Source organism: Hyla sarda, chromosome 1 (genome assembly GCF_029499605.1).
Source record: "Hyla sarda isolate aHylSar1 chromosome 1, aHylSar1.hap1, whole genome shotgun sequence".
NCBI lineage: Eukaryota > Metazoa > Chordata > Amphibia > Anura > Hylidae > Hyla > Hyla sarda.
In genome coordinates, this window is record NC_079189.1 from 320,150,985 (window position 1) to 320,164,399 (window position 13,415).

The window sequence follows — 13,415 nt, forward strand, 5'->3', positions numbered from 1 at the left end:
GCCTAACTACCTAGCTAGCCACCTACCTACCTGACTAGTCACCTACCCACATATTGGGCTACTTGATCTACCTACCTAGTTACCTACCTACTTGGCTGTCTACCTACCTACTTGCCCTTTTACTGTGCAGGACACAAAGGAGGACATTATTACAGTTTGTGGGCCTATAGATAGGAAGATTGTGTAGAGGAGGGGAGGGCACTGGGAAATGCAGATTCTTAAATGTTTGTCCTGCAGATGTTAAGAGATCGACATGGCGGTCTGATCTGGACGGAGAAGAAAAGGAAAGAGGATGCCGCCCATTAGAAAAAATGTAATTGTGAGTCCCTTATTGTCATTGTAATCACTTATATGGTATACAAATCCCGTGTACAGCTGATATCTACCGCCATATGGTCCTGTGTATAATCACTTATATAGTATACAGATCTCTGTACAGCTGGTATCTACTGCTATATGGCTACTGTATATAATCACTAGCGGTTTTATTCAGTACATTATGGCAGTATTATCCAGTTATTGTGTGTTGGTATATATTTTTTCTCCATGTTATCTTGTATTATTGGTCATGGAAATTATTTGACCTATTTTACCTACGTTAAAGTGTTTCTTACATATATACATTTTAGTTTATTTTGTGTGTGGGATTTGGGTGGAAAAGGGGCGTGGGAGAAGTGTGACCAGAGGCGGAGCCTCGCAGGGGGCCCTTGCCTTTTTTTTGGTCTGGGGGCCATGAGTGTTGTCAGTCTGCCACTGCCCCAACAGGTCATGTTTTCCAGATTCCCTTGGTCCCTAACAGGTATAATTATGGTCACCTACACGTGCATATAGCACACAAAATATATCTCCAAGCAAGTGACTTGTAAAAGTAGATTACTTTATTAATGATTACAAAAAACACATAATAGTATAAATAACACACATGGTAGGGAACAAAAGAGGGGGGTACTGGGGTGAGAAAAGCCCTGTACAGGTAAATAGCTGTATGTCTGTAAATAAAAGATGGTACGCTGCAGCAGATAAGTCAAAGAAGATACTGGAGTCCCCCTAAGTGACAAAAAAAGGGGGGAACCAAGGAGTATAAAGAACCAAATACAGACGGGTGAGAAATATGCCCCCTGACTGGAGGAAAGAAAGAGAAGGCTGGCCTAATAAAGTGCACAAGTGCTACAATACAAAAAAGCAGCCTAAAAAAGAACTTACTGAGCAGCAAACAGAAGCATACAGCGGTACAGGACTCACCCCAGTTCCACACCAGACCTCCGACGCGTTTCGCCGGGATGGGCTTTATCCAGGATCTCACCCCAGTATCCCCCTCTTTTGTTCCCTACCATGTGTGTTATTTATACTATTATGTGTTTTTTGTAATCATCAATAAAGTAATCTACTTTTACAATTCACTTGCTTGGAGATATATTTTGTGTGCTATATGCACGTGTAGTTGACTATATTGATATTTTGTTCTAATATCTCCAAGTCTGATACATAGTTTCTGAGGAGTTGGTCTTATGTGGTTAGGTTTTTCTTCTCTATAGGTTCTATAGGTATAATTATGGTCAGTGCATCAGGCATCACTACAATTATATCACCAGTGAAAGACTAAGGAAATCCTGAAAACATGACCTGTACTTGAAGACTGCACTTGGGAATCACTGCAAGGGCTATAGTATTTCAAATTACTCCAAAACTCATATAACAACATTTTCTTAACCCAAACTTCTTACAAATACCGTATTTATCGGCATATAACACGCACTTTTTAGGCTAAAATTTTTAGCCTAAAGTCTACCTGCATGTTATATGCCGATAAGCCGCTGCAGTTCAATGATTTAAAGCGGGAGCTTTAAATCAATGAACTGCAGTGGCTATGCAGGTGCAGAGACCGCCAGCACTGCCGTCTTCTCTGCCCCTGCCTGTCCTGGGGTCTAGAGCCCTGCTGCCGGCCCTTCTCTCCCCCTGGCTATCGGTGCCACTGCCCATTCTCTCCCCCTGACTATCGGTGCCAGCGCCCTATTGCCGGCGCCGATAGCCAGGGGGAGAGAAGTGGCGCCGGCAATGGGGCAGCGGCGCCGACAGACAGGGGGAGAGAAGGGGCAGCGGCACCCATTGCCGGCGCCGCTGCCTCGTTGCCTCCCCCATCCCCGGTTGTATAATTACCTGTTGCCGGGGTCGGGTCCGCGCTGCTTCCAGCCTCCGGTGTGCGTCTCCTGCGTCGTTGCTATGCGCTGCACGGCGTGGTGCAATGACGAGTGACGTCACTCGTCATTGCGCCGCGCCGTGCAGTGCATAGCAACGACGCATGGGACGCACACCGGAGGCCTGAAGCAGCGACGGCCCCTCTCCCCCTGCCTTTCCTGGGGGGGTGTCGGGGTATACGCATGCACACACACGCACCCTCATTTTACCAAGGATATTTGGGTAAAAAACAGTTTTTTACGCAAATATCCTTGGTAAAATGAGGGTGCGTGTTATAGGCCGGTCCGTGGTATACCCCGATAAATACGGTACATGTTGTTTGTCTGAATTGTAAAATGTGGTGGTTGAGTATAGACATAATCAATAATAATTCCTTTATTTAAAATGCTAAAGTTTTCAAATATTTAAGGCTGCTTTCACACAATAAAATTAATCCGTTTTAAAGATCCGTTTGATGTTCCGTTATCAAAACCCTGAAAAGCGGCCATTAAACGTCCATTAGAAAATCCCATACGTCCATTAGAAAATCCCATTATAGTCTATGGGATTTTTACAGTATCCGTTTTAATCCGTTATAGTCCGTTATTAATAACGGACGTTATTTTGTGAAGGAAGATAGTAACGGGAGAAATAGTGCATGCACTATTCCGTTCATTCTCCCATCACAAAATAACGTCCGTTATTAATAACGGACTATAACGGATTAAAACGGCTAATGTAAAAATCCCATAGACTATAATGGGATTTTCTAATTTTCTAGCGGACATTTAATGGCCGCTTTTCAGTGTTTTCATAACGGAACATCAAACATATCTTTAAAACGGATGAATTTTATAGTGTGAAAGCAGCCTAACTTGTACGAAATATATAGAAACTGATTTCATTCTGGTTTACCATTCACGTGTCTGTGTCACATATGTAAAGAATGTTGCAGAGTGGGACTGTGGTTTCAGCCAAGATATTTCACACCTGCTCATTTCTTTTTGCTACCTGGAACAATGGAAGTATTAAAGAAGTATGCTGTCCTTTATCTGTCATTTTCGAAAAATAAAAATGAGGAAACAACATTTTTCTGCTACATCATTCTCCTCTGACATTTTTTTATGAAAATTTTTTTAAATTAAAAATGTTAACATTAAAAGTAGATTCATTTAAAATGCATAGGTTATATAAATGGATGAATCTGACAGAAACCAGTAAGCCAAATACCAAATTTATACATTATGACTTGGAGCACATGTTGCAGATATTCTGCAGCAGAAAATGAGCCAAAGGTAAAGGTGGATACAGCTGGAAGGAGGAGTCTAAATTGTGTTTGTGTACACTATTATTTTTTTAACAACAGTAAAGTGGTCCTACTCATTTCTGTGTTCTGTTAACTTTCCCTCACAGAAAACTCCTATCACAATCTCTAAAATGCCTTCTAAAGCTATGTACATAGGCTTTTATAGTGGTTCTACCATCACCCCTATACTGCCTCCTGATTGGCTGGGAGATCTGTTTGCAAGACATTATGGGCTACCCTGAGATCATGTGATTCTTCCTCCTTCTATTTTCTGCCATGTGTTGAAGAATATTTTAGCAGATTCGGCTGAAACAAACTGTACAGTGTCCGAATTTCAGACCAAACCGACAGGTTTGGGTTTCTCACCTCTACTAAAAATCTAAGGTGGAGATGGACAGGCAACATGTAAATTTAAGCATTTGTTCCTTACTGGAGTGGGTACAGCAGACATGCTTTAAAGGGGTACTCCACCCCTAGACATCTTATCCCCTATCCAAAGGATAGGGGATAAGATGTCAGATCACCGGGGTCCCACTGCTGGGGAACCCCGGGATCTCCGCTGTGGCACCCTGCTATCATTATTGCACAGAGCGAGTCCCACGCCCCCATCCATAAACTTGTATTGAGGGGCGGGCCGTGACATCACAATGCTCCGGCCCCTGTATTGCCCGTCATTACACACAGAGCGAACTTGCTCTGTGCAGTAACGATAGCACGTGCCAGCTGCCGGATCAGGCTGGGAAATTTCCAAACGGGGAGCTCCAATATCTCAGCAGGATCGTCACTGAATCTCATTCATTTAAATGTCACTATCTGACTCTGGTCAGCTCATTTTTGCCCTGTATCCAGTTTTGTGGCCAGACTGAAAATCGTGGTATGCTATGGTTTTGGGTCAAGCCACAAAACTGGATACGGCGCAAAAATTTGCCGACCGGAATCACTATCTGACTCCGGTCGGCGCGTTTAAATAAATAAGATTAAGAGCAGGTACAGCTGGGATATGCGAGTACACGGTTTTGAAATTTCCCTGCCGAATCGGCAGAAGGTCTCGCAACCATGGTGTGAATGCACCCTCATTTTGCCACAGGTACTGATGCTTATTGGGATTTCCAATTATCAGACTGTATCTCCTGCTGTTATGCAGCTATTGTGACAAGCCAATTCCTTCCCTGCACTTGTAGTAGTCTGTCTCCCTCTCTGCAAAGCAGCTTTTGTAGTAGGTTGTCTCCCTCTTTGCAAAGTAGCTATTGTAACAGGCTGTCTCATTCTTTAACACCTTCATGACCCAGCAAGAAAAATAAAATAAAACAGACAGTAATAGAGGTATAAAAGCTAAAATGATATCCATAGATATAACAACAAGATACTGAAAACAACACACACAAAACTAGGATTTATATCTACAATATAAACATGGACTATACCCTGTTCCAAATTATTATGCAAATGTTATTTAAGTGTCACTAAGATTAAATATTTTGTTTTTCAGTTTAACTCATGGATGGCATTGTGTCTCTGGGCTCTTTTTAGCACTGAAAACAATCTTGGACACCTGTGATAATTAGATTGCCAGTTGAGCCCAATTTAAGGAAAAACTACTAAAGGTGAGTGTTCCACATTATTTTGCAGAGCACCATTTTCAAGCAATATGGGAAAGAAAAAGGATCTCTCTGCTGCCAAAAAGAGTGAAATAGTTCAATGCCTTGAACGAGGTATGAAAACATTGGATATTTCATGAAAACTTAAGTGTGATTATTGCACTATTAAGAGATTTGTGGCTGATTCAGAGCACAGACGGGTTTGTGCAGATAAAGCCCCATTGAGAAAGATTTCTGCCAGATCCATCCATCGGATCAAGAGAGCAGCTGCTAAAATACCATCACATAGCAGCAAACAGATATTTGAAGCTGCTGGTGCCTCTGGAGTCCCCACAGACATCAAGGTGTAGAGTCCTCCAAAGTCTTGCAACTGTGCATAAACCTTCTATTCGGCCACCACTAACCAATGCTCCCAAGCAGAAACGGACATGTTTTGGGTCGGAATCATGGGAAGAGAGCTGGTCGGCCCCTTTAGGGTCCCGAAGGTGTAAAGATGACCTCTGCAATGTATGTGGAGTTTCTGACTGACCACTTTCTTCCCTGATACAGAAAGAAGAACTATAATTTCCGTAATAAAATCATCTTCATGCATGGCAATGCACCATCTCATGCTGCAAAGAATACCTCTGCATCAATGGCTGCTATGGGGATAAAAGGAGAGAAAGTCATGATGTGGCCTCCATCCTACCCTGACCTCAATCCTATTGAGAGCCTTTGGAGCATCCTCAAGCAAAAGATCTATGAGGGTGGGAGGCAGTTTAGATCCACAGCAGCTCTGGGAGACTATTCTGACATCTTGCAAAAAAATTCAAGCAGAAACTGTCCAAAAACTCACAAGTTCAATGGATGCAAGACTTGTGAACCTGCTATCAAATAAGGCGTCCTATGTTAAAATGTAACGTGACCTGTTAAAATGTTTAAACAGTTAAAATGTTGTTAAAAGTTTGATTTAAATAGCTTTTGATTTCAGTAAATATGCGGCAAACACAACAAATGACAGTTTTCAGTTCTTTACAACCTATAAAGTGTTTTGAAACTTACTAGTGGGGGAGATTTATCAAAGGATTTAGACAGTTTTTTCCCATCTAAATTTGTTGCACAGAAAGTCGCAGTCTAAATATGTGTGACTTTTTTGCAACTTTTGCTTTAAAGGATTTTTAGAACATGATGCATTCTAGTCTATGTTAGACAGAAAAATGCATTGGTGCTGAATTTATCAAAAGCGACTTTTCAGCGACAAGTCGCATCGGCTGAAAGTATGCTGAAATGTCAGACCATGCTGGAGCAGGTTTAAAGGGGTAGTCCAGTGGTGAAATACTTAACCCCTATCCAAAGATAGGGGATAAGTTTGAGATTGCGGGGGGTCTAACCGCTGGGGCCCCCTGCGATCTCTCTGTACGGGGGCCAGGCTCTCCGCCGAGATAGCGGGTGTCGACCCCCGCATGAGGCGGCGGTCGACACGCCCCCTCAACACATCTCTATGGCAGAGCCGGAGATTGCCGAAGGCAGCGCTTCGGCTCTGCCATAGAGTTGTATTGAGGGGGCGTGTCGGCCGCCGCCTCGTGCGGAGGTCGACATGCCCCCTTCCCGCGGACTGTCGGGGCTCCGTACAGGAGATCGCAGGGGGCCCCAGCGGTCGGACCCCCCGCGATCTGCAACTTATCCCCTATCCTTAGGATAGGGGATAAGTTGCTCACCACTGAGTCACCACTGGACTATTCCTTTAAATACAGTCTAAAGCATAGATCACAAAGTCCGTGCACAGAATCTATCAAGAGCCGTGCGCCTTTTGATAAAATTAGGCGCACAATAGACCGGCCTAACCCTCTGTAGTTTGGTCTATATTGATGCGGGACATATACAACTTTGATAAATCTCCCCCACTGTGGGTAATAATTTGGAACAGTTCATTGTAAGTTTTTTATGTTTAAAAAACATTCTGTTATCATTAGGAGGTTTGTTCAATAAAAATTTAATTTTTAATGGTGGATAACATGAGAATTATGCTGACTGTTATTTACATAAATTATTTAGATAAATGAGAAAAAATATAATTTGCATAATTTGGAATAGGGTGTAGAACCAGTTCTGAAGCATAATTGCCAATAGATTAAAACTGTACAGAAACAGAATGGTAGATGCCAGAGAGCAATAGTGAAGTCCAGTCAGTGAATACAAGAGTACAGTAGTTTGGTGCTGGAGGCAAGCTCAGTTCTTCAATGAAATGGCTAGTAATGGAGTCAATGGGGGAGATTTATCAAAGCTGTCTGTCCCGCATCAATATAGACCAAGCTACAGAGGGTTAGGCTGGTCTATTGTGCGCCTAATTTATCAAAAGGCGCACGACTCTTGATAAATTCTGCGCACGGACTTTGTGATCTATGCATTAGACTATATTTAAACCTGCTCCAGCATGGTCAGACATTTCAGCGTACTTTCAGCCGATGCAACTTGTTGCTGAAAAGTCGCTTTTGATAAATACAGCACTAATGCATTTTTCCATCTAAAATAGACTACAATGCATCATGTTCTAAAAATCCTCTAAAGCAAAAGTCGCACATATTTAGACAGCGACTTTCTGCACGACAAATTTAGATGGGAAAAACCAGTCTAAATCCTTTGATAAATATCCCCCAATGAGTGACATTGCAATGACATCATTTGGTGGTGCCAAATAGAAAGGGCCTAGTCGAAGGAAGTGGCAGATAGCTGGGTATGGGGCAGAAATATGAGAAATTTGCCAACTTTTTGCCCATCCTCTATGAACAGAAAAGTGCAAGGCTAGCTGTGAAGGTGCATGCATCATTTCATAGTATCATAAATAAATTAAAAATGTAGACAAGTATACATCAATAGCTTCCGAATAAGATCTGAGAAAACATATATATTGCTGCACTGTCTGAACGGCTGTCATGACTGCTCACAAGAACTGCAGAGATGTCTGGAGTCACTACACGACAGTCATCTGGAAATACAAAGAGAATAGTGAGTGATGGCATTGATATTGTGACAACTTGCACTCTGGCCGTAAACGCATTGTCGCCTTCTCGTCCCCAGCCGGCGGGGCTGGGATTCGCATTGCGGGACGCGCCCGCATGCAAATCCCAGCCCGTCACTCACCTTTGTCCTCTGCTGCTCTAAGATTTAAAGGGCCAGTGTGCCCGTATTATCCGTTGCACCTGTCACACTGTTATAAGTTTCTGCTCCTCCCACTTACCCCTGCCGGATCTTTGTTGCCCTAGTGCCTTAGAGAAAGCGTTCCTGTGAGTTTCCTCGCCATTTTCTGACCTCATTGTTCCGTGATCTGACATTGCTCCTTTGACACCTGCTTATTGACCTCCTGCTACGTTCCTCACTACGCTCCTGTGCTGCCTGCCCTAACCTTCTGCTATCCTGACCTCGAGTTGCCTTATCATACCTGTGCCTCGGACCTCCTCAGCCACCTGTGTGGTCGAGCTATGCCAGGGGTAGTGCCTTAGACCCCGCTCCCTGGTACGGTCGGTGTCATCTGCCACACAGGTCGGGCGGATCCACTACCACAAGTGTTCCTGTCTACTGAACCATGAGTGCTACAGTAAGATCCGGCCATGGATCCCGCTGAGGTACCTCTGCCAGAAGTCTTGGATCTTCCTTCCATTGTGGTGCGCCAGTTTCAGCAGTTGGCCCGACAAGCACAGCAACTTACACAACTGTCTGCTATGATGCAACAACTCTTAGCCATGCAGCAGCAACAGCAGCAGCCAGCCAACCTGCTCCAGTGTCTCCACCAGTTCCTGCAGCATCTTAAGACTCCAAGTTGCGTTTACCTCTACGCTCAAAGAATGATGGTGATCCTAAGCTGTGTAGAGGCTTCGTTACACAGTGTTCTATGCATCTGGATCTCATATCGGACCAATTTCCAACAGAACGAGCTAAAGTGGCCTTTATAGTCTGTCTTCTGTCCGGAAAAGGCTTGGCCTGGGCTACACCTCTTTGGGCCGGGGTGACCTGGTTGCCTCCAACTTGACAGCGTTTCCGGCTAAATTCCGCAGTGTCTTCTTCTGCCGAGACAGCTCTTCTGAATCTCTGCCAGGGGAATTCCTCCATTGGTGACTATGGGGTCCAATTCTGCACTCTGGCCTCTGAGCTGTCATGGAATGATGAGGCCTTGTGTGCCAATTTCAAAAAAGGATTTTCTTGCAGAATAAAAGATGCCCTCGCTGCCCGAGATCCTCCGTCTTCCCGAAGTGAATTAATCCATCTTGCTACACGTATTGATGTGCGTTTTGATGAAAGCCAGGAGGAACTATGATTGGAGAGGGAACCAGCTCGTACCCGGAGATTTCCTTGTTTGGCTCCTGTGTTTCAATGCCCATCTCTACAAACTCCTGTGCCTCTTGCTGAAGAGGCTATGCAAGTAGATCGTTCTCACTTGACGCAACTGGAGAGATCTTGATGACGCAATGAGAATATGTGTCTGTATTGTACTAGCCCGGAGCACTTTCTCAAGGACTGTACAGTTCGCCCTCAGCATCCGGTAAACGCTCGCACCTAGGGCACGTGAGAGAGGCGTCCCTAGTTGTGAATACTACCTCTCTTCACTTGACCATTTCTGTATAGATCCACACTTTAGTCAAATCATCATTCACTGTTTCTGCATTTTGGCGACTTCATTGATGCCTCCTTGATCCACAAATACCATCTTCCTGTTACTCGGCTTGCCAAGCCTTTGTTTATCTCCTCTGTTAGAGGACAACGTCTGGACTGCAAGGTCTATTCCGCTCAGAACCTCTCATTATGCAACTGGGTGTTCTGCAACAGAAAAGATTGAATTCTATGTGCCACCTCACTGTACTTAAGAGCTTCTTCTAGGTCTCCCTTGGCTCCAACGTAATTCTCCGCAGTTTGATTGGAGATCTGGAGAGAATACTCGCTGGGGGCAGTTCTGTCAAAATCGTTGTCTCAGGCCAGTCCAGCCTAAATTTGTTTCTTCTCATCCTCCTCTGCCAGGTCTGCCTCTTTCATATCAAGATTACTCGGAAGTCTTCTGTGAAAAGCAGGCCGAGACTCTTCCTCCACAACGTCCTTACGATTGCCCCATTGATTTACAGCCTGGGACTATGCCACCACGTGGAAGAATCTATCCTTTGTCTGTTCCTGAGACTCAAGCTGTGATTAAATATATCCAGGAGAACCTCCAAAAGGGATTTATCCAAAAATCCTCCCCTCCTGCCGGTGCAGGTTTCGTCTGGTTCTCTCCGTCCATGTATTGACTATGGGGGACTTAACAAGATCACGGTCAAAAATCATTATCCACTTCCTCTGATTTCTTAGCTTTTTGACCGTCTACGTGGTGCAAAGGTCTTCACAAAATTGGATTTGCGTGGAGCTTACAATCTGATTCGTATCCATGCAGGTGACGAATGGAAAACAGCCTTTAACACCCGTGATGGACATTTTGAGTATCTGGTGATACCTTTTGTTCTTTGCAATGCTCCAGCCGTTTTTCAGGAATTCGTCAATGATATCTTCCGACATCTTCTCTACACCTGTGTTGTCTTATATATTGATGATATCCTGATCTTCTCATCCAACCTTAAGGAACATCACACACATGTACGTCTGGTACTTCAATGCCTCTGGAGGAATCATCTGTACGCTAAACTGGAGAAATGCCTTTTCCAGAAATCAAGTCTTCCGTTCCTCAGATACATTGTTTCTCATCAAGGCCTGCAGATGGATCCTGATAAACTGACTGCGGTTTTTGATTGGCCTCGCCCTACAGGACTTTGGGCTGTTCAACGCTTTCTGAGATTTGCCAACTTTTATCGTCGGTTCATCCCACACTTCTCTTCCCTGGTTGCTCCTATTGTGGCATTCATCCCGAAAGAACTCTAACCCTAAGTCGTGGCCTCCTGAAGCTGAAGAGGCCTTCACATGCCTAAAGACTGCATTTGTTTCCACTCCCATGCTTTGTAGACCTGACCCGGAGAAACCTTTTGCTTTTTAAGTTTATGCCTCTTCCGTAGGAGCCTATGCGATTCTTACCCAGAGAAACTCCAAGGGTAAGACTGTAACATGTGGTTTCTTCTCTAAGACTTTCTCGCCAGCAGAGAGAAATTATTCCATTGGAGATCGAGAACTACTTGCTTTAAAACTTGCCTTGAAGGAATGGCGTCATTTGTTAGAAGGGTCTTCACATCCGGTCAGTATCTACTCTGACCACAAGAACCTTCTATACCTTCAGTCTGCTCAACATTTGAATCCCTGCCAAGCAAGGTGGTCTTTATTCTTCTCCAGATTTAATTTCTTCATTTCCGCCCTGCTGACAAGAACATCAGAGCTGATGCTCTTTCCAGGTCCGCTGACGTCGTGGGTTTGGACTCCTCATCTAGGCATATTATTCCTCCAGATCGTTCCATTCCTGTCGCTCCAGCCGTTCTTCAGCAAGTTCCTCCAGGAAAAACTTTTGTGCCCGCCAGATTGAGACGCAAGGTTCTGAAATGGGGGTCATTCCTCTTTGTTGGCAGGTCACCCCAGACTTTGCAAGACCATACTTTTAATCTCCCAGCACTACTGGTGGCCACATCTTGAACGTGATGTTTCAGATTTTGTCCGTTCCTGTGTAACTTGTGCCCCTGACAATACTCCTCGGCAGAGACCTGCAGGACTCTTACAGCCTCTGCCCATTCCGGAGACTCCCTGGTCTCACATCGCTATGGATGTTATTACTGATCTGCCTCCATCTTGTAATAACACAGTCATTTGGGTGGTGGTTGATCGGTTTTCCAAGATGGCTCACTTTATTCCTCTACCTGGTCTCCCATCTGCTCCACAGCTGGCAAAGCACTTCCTGCAACATATCTTTCGTTTACATGGTCTACCAAATCACATCATCTTGGATCGAAGAGTTCAGTTCGTTTCTAAGTTTTGGCGAGCTCTCTGTTCCTGCCTTGACATCAACCTGGACTTCTCTCTGCCTATCACCCTCAGTCCTATGGCCAGGTAGAGAGGGTTAACCAAATTCTTGAGATGTATTTATGTCATTTTGTCTCAGCTTGTCAGGACGATTGGGTTGATCTTCTTCCTTGGGACGAATTTTCCTACAACTACAAGGATTCCGAATCCACAAGGAATTCTTCGTTCTTTGTTGTCTACGGACATCATCTCCATCCTCCTCTCCCAGTTTCTGTTTCCATTGGTATGCCAGCTGTTGATGTTCTGATCTGTGACTTCTCGTCCATCTGCCAACAGACTCGGCAATTTTTGTCTCAAGCCTCCTTTCGCATGAAAACCCAGGCCGACAAAAAAGAGTAGATCTCCTCCGTCTTTTTCTCCCGGTGATAAAGGATAACGTATGGTTATCCTCCAAGTACATTTGTTTCAAAATTCCCAGTTACAAGTAGAGTCCTCGCTTCCTGGGTCCATTCGAAGTCCTGCAAAGAATTAACCCAGTCTCATATAAACTCAGTTTGCCATCTTCTCTTCGTATTCCAAACTCCTTCCATGTGTCACTCCTCAAGCCTCTGGAAATTAACAGTTTTTCTCAAAAGAAAACTACTTGTACTCTCTTTTCTGGTTCCTCAGATGTGTTTCAGGTTAAGGAAATCTTGGCCACGAAGACAGTGCGAGGTAAGAAATTCTTCTTAGTTGACTGGAAGGGATTTCGTCCTGAGGACAGATCCTAGGAGCCAGAGGAATACATCCTGGATCGTGGTCTCCTCAAACTTTTCTCAGCTCCAAATGGAGGGGGAGACCAAAGGGGGGGGGGTGTACTGTGACAACTTGCGCTTCGGCCACTCACTCTAGCCATGAGCGCATTGTCCCCTTCTCGTCCCCCAACAAGCAGGGCTGGGATCCGCATTGCGGGATGCGCCCGCATGCGAATGCCAGCCCGTCACTTACCTCTGTCCTTTGCTGCTTCCTCTCAGCTCTCGTGGGTGTGCCTCTGCCTCCTAGGGTGCACGCGCTGGAGCTCTATGATTTAAAGGGCCAGTGTGCCCATAATTATCTGTTGCACCTGTCACACTGTTATAAGTTTCTGCATCTCCCACTTACCCCTGTCGGATCTTTGTTGCCCTAATGCCTTAGAGAAAGCGTTCCTGTGAGTTGCCTTGCCGTTTTCTGACCTCATTGTTCCGTGACCTGACCTTGCTCCTTTGACGCCTGTCTATTGACCTCCTGCTACGTTCCTGACTACGCTCCTGTGCCGCCTGCCCTGACCTTCTGCTATCCTGACCTCAAGTTGCGTATCCTATCTGCCTGTGTGGTCAAGTCATGGTGTCGGCCTGGGTGCCACCTGCCGCTGCAAGTCGATCCCGCTTTACGACGGGCTCTGGTGAAAACCAGCGGCACCT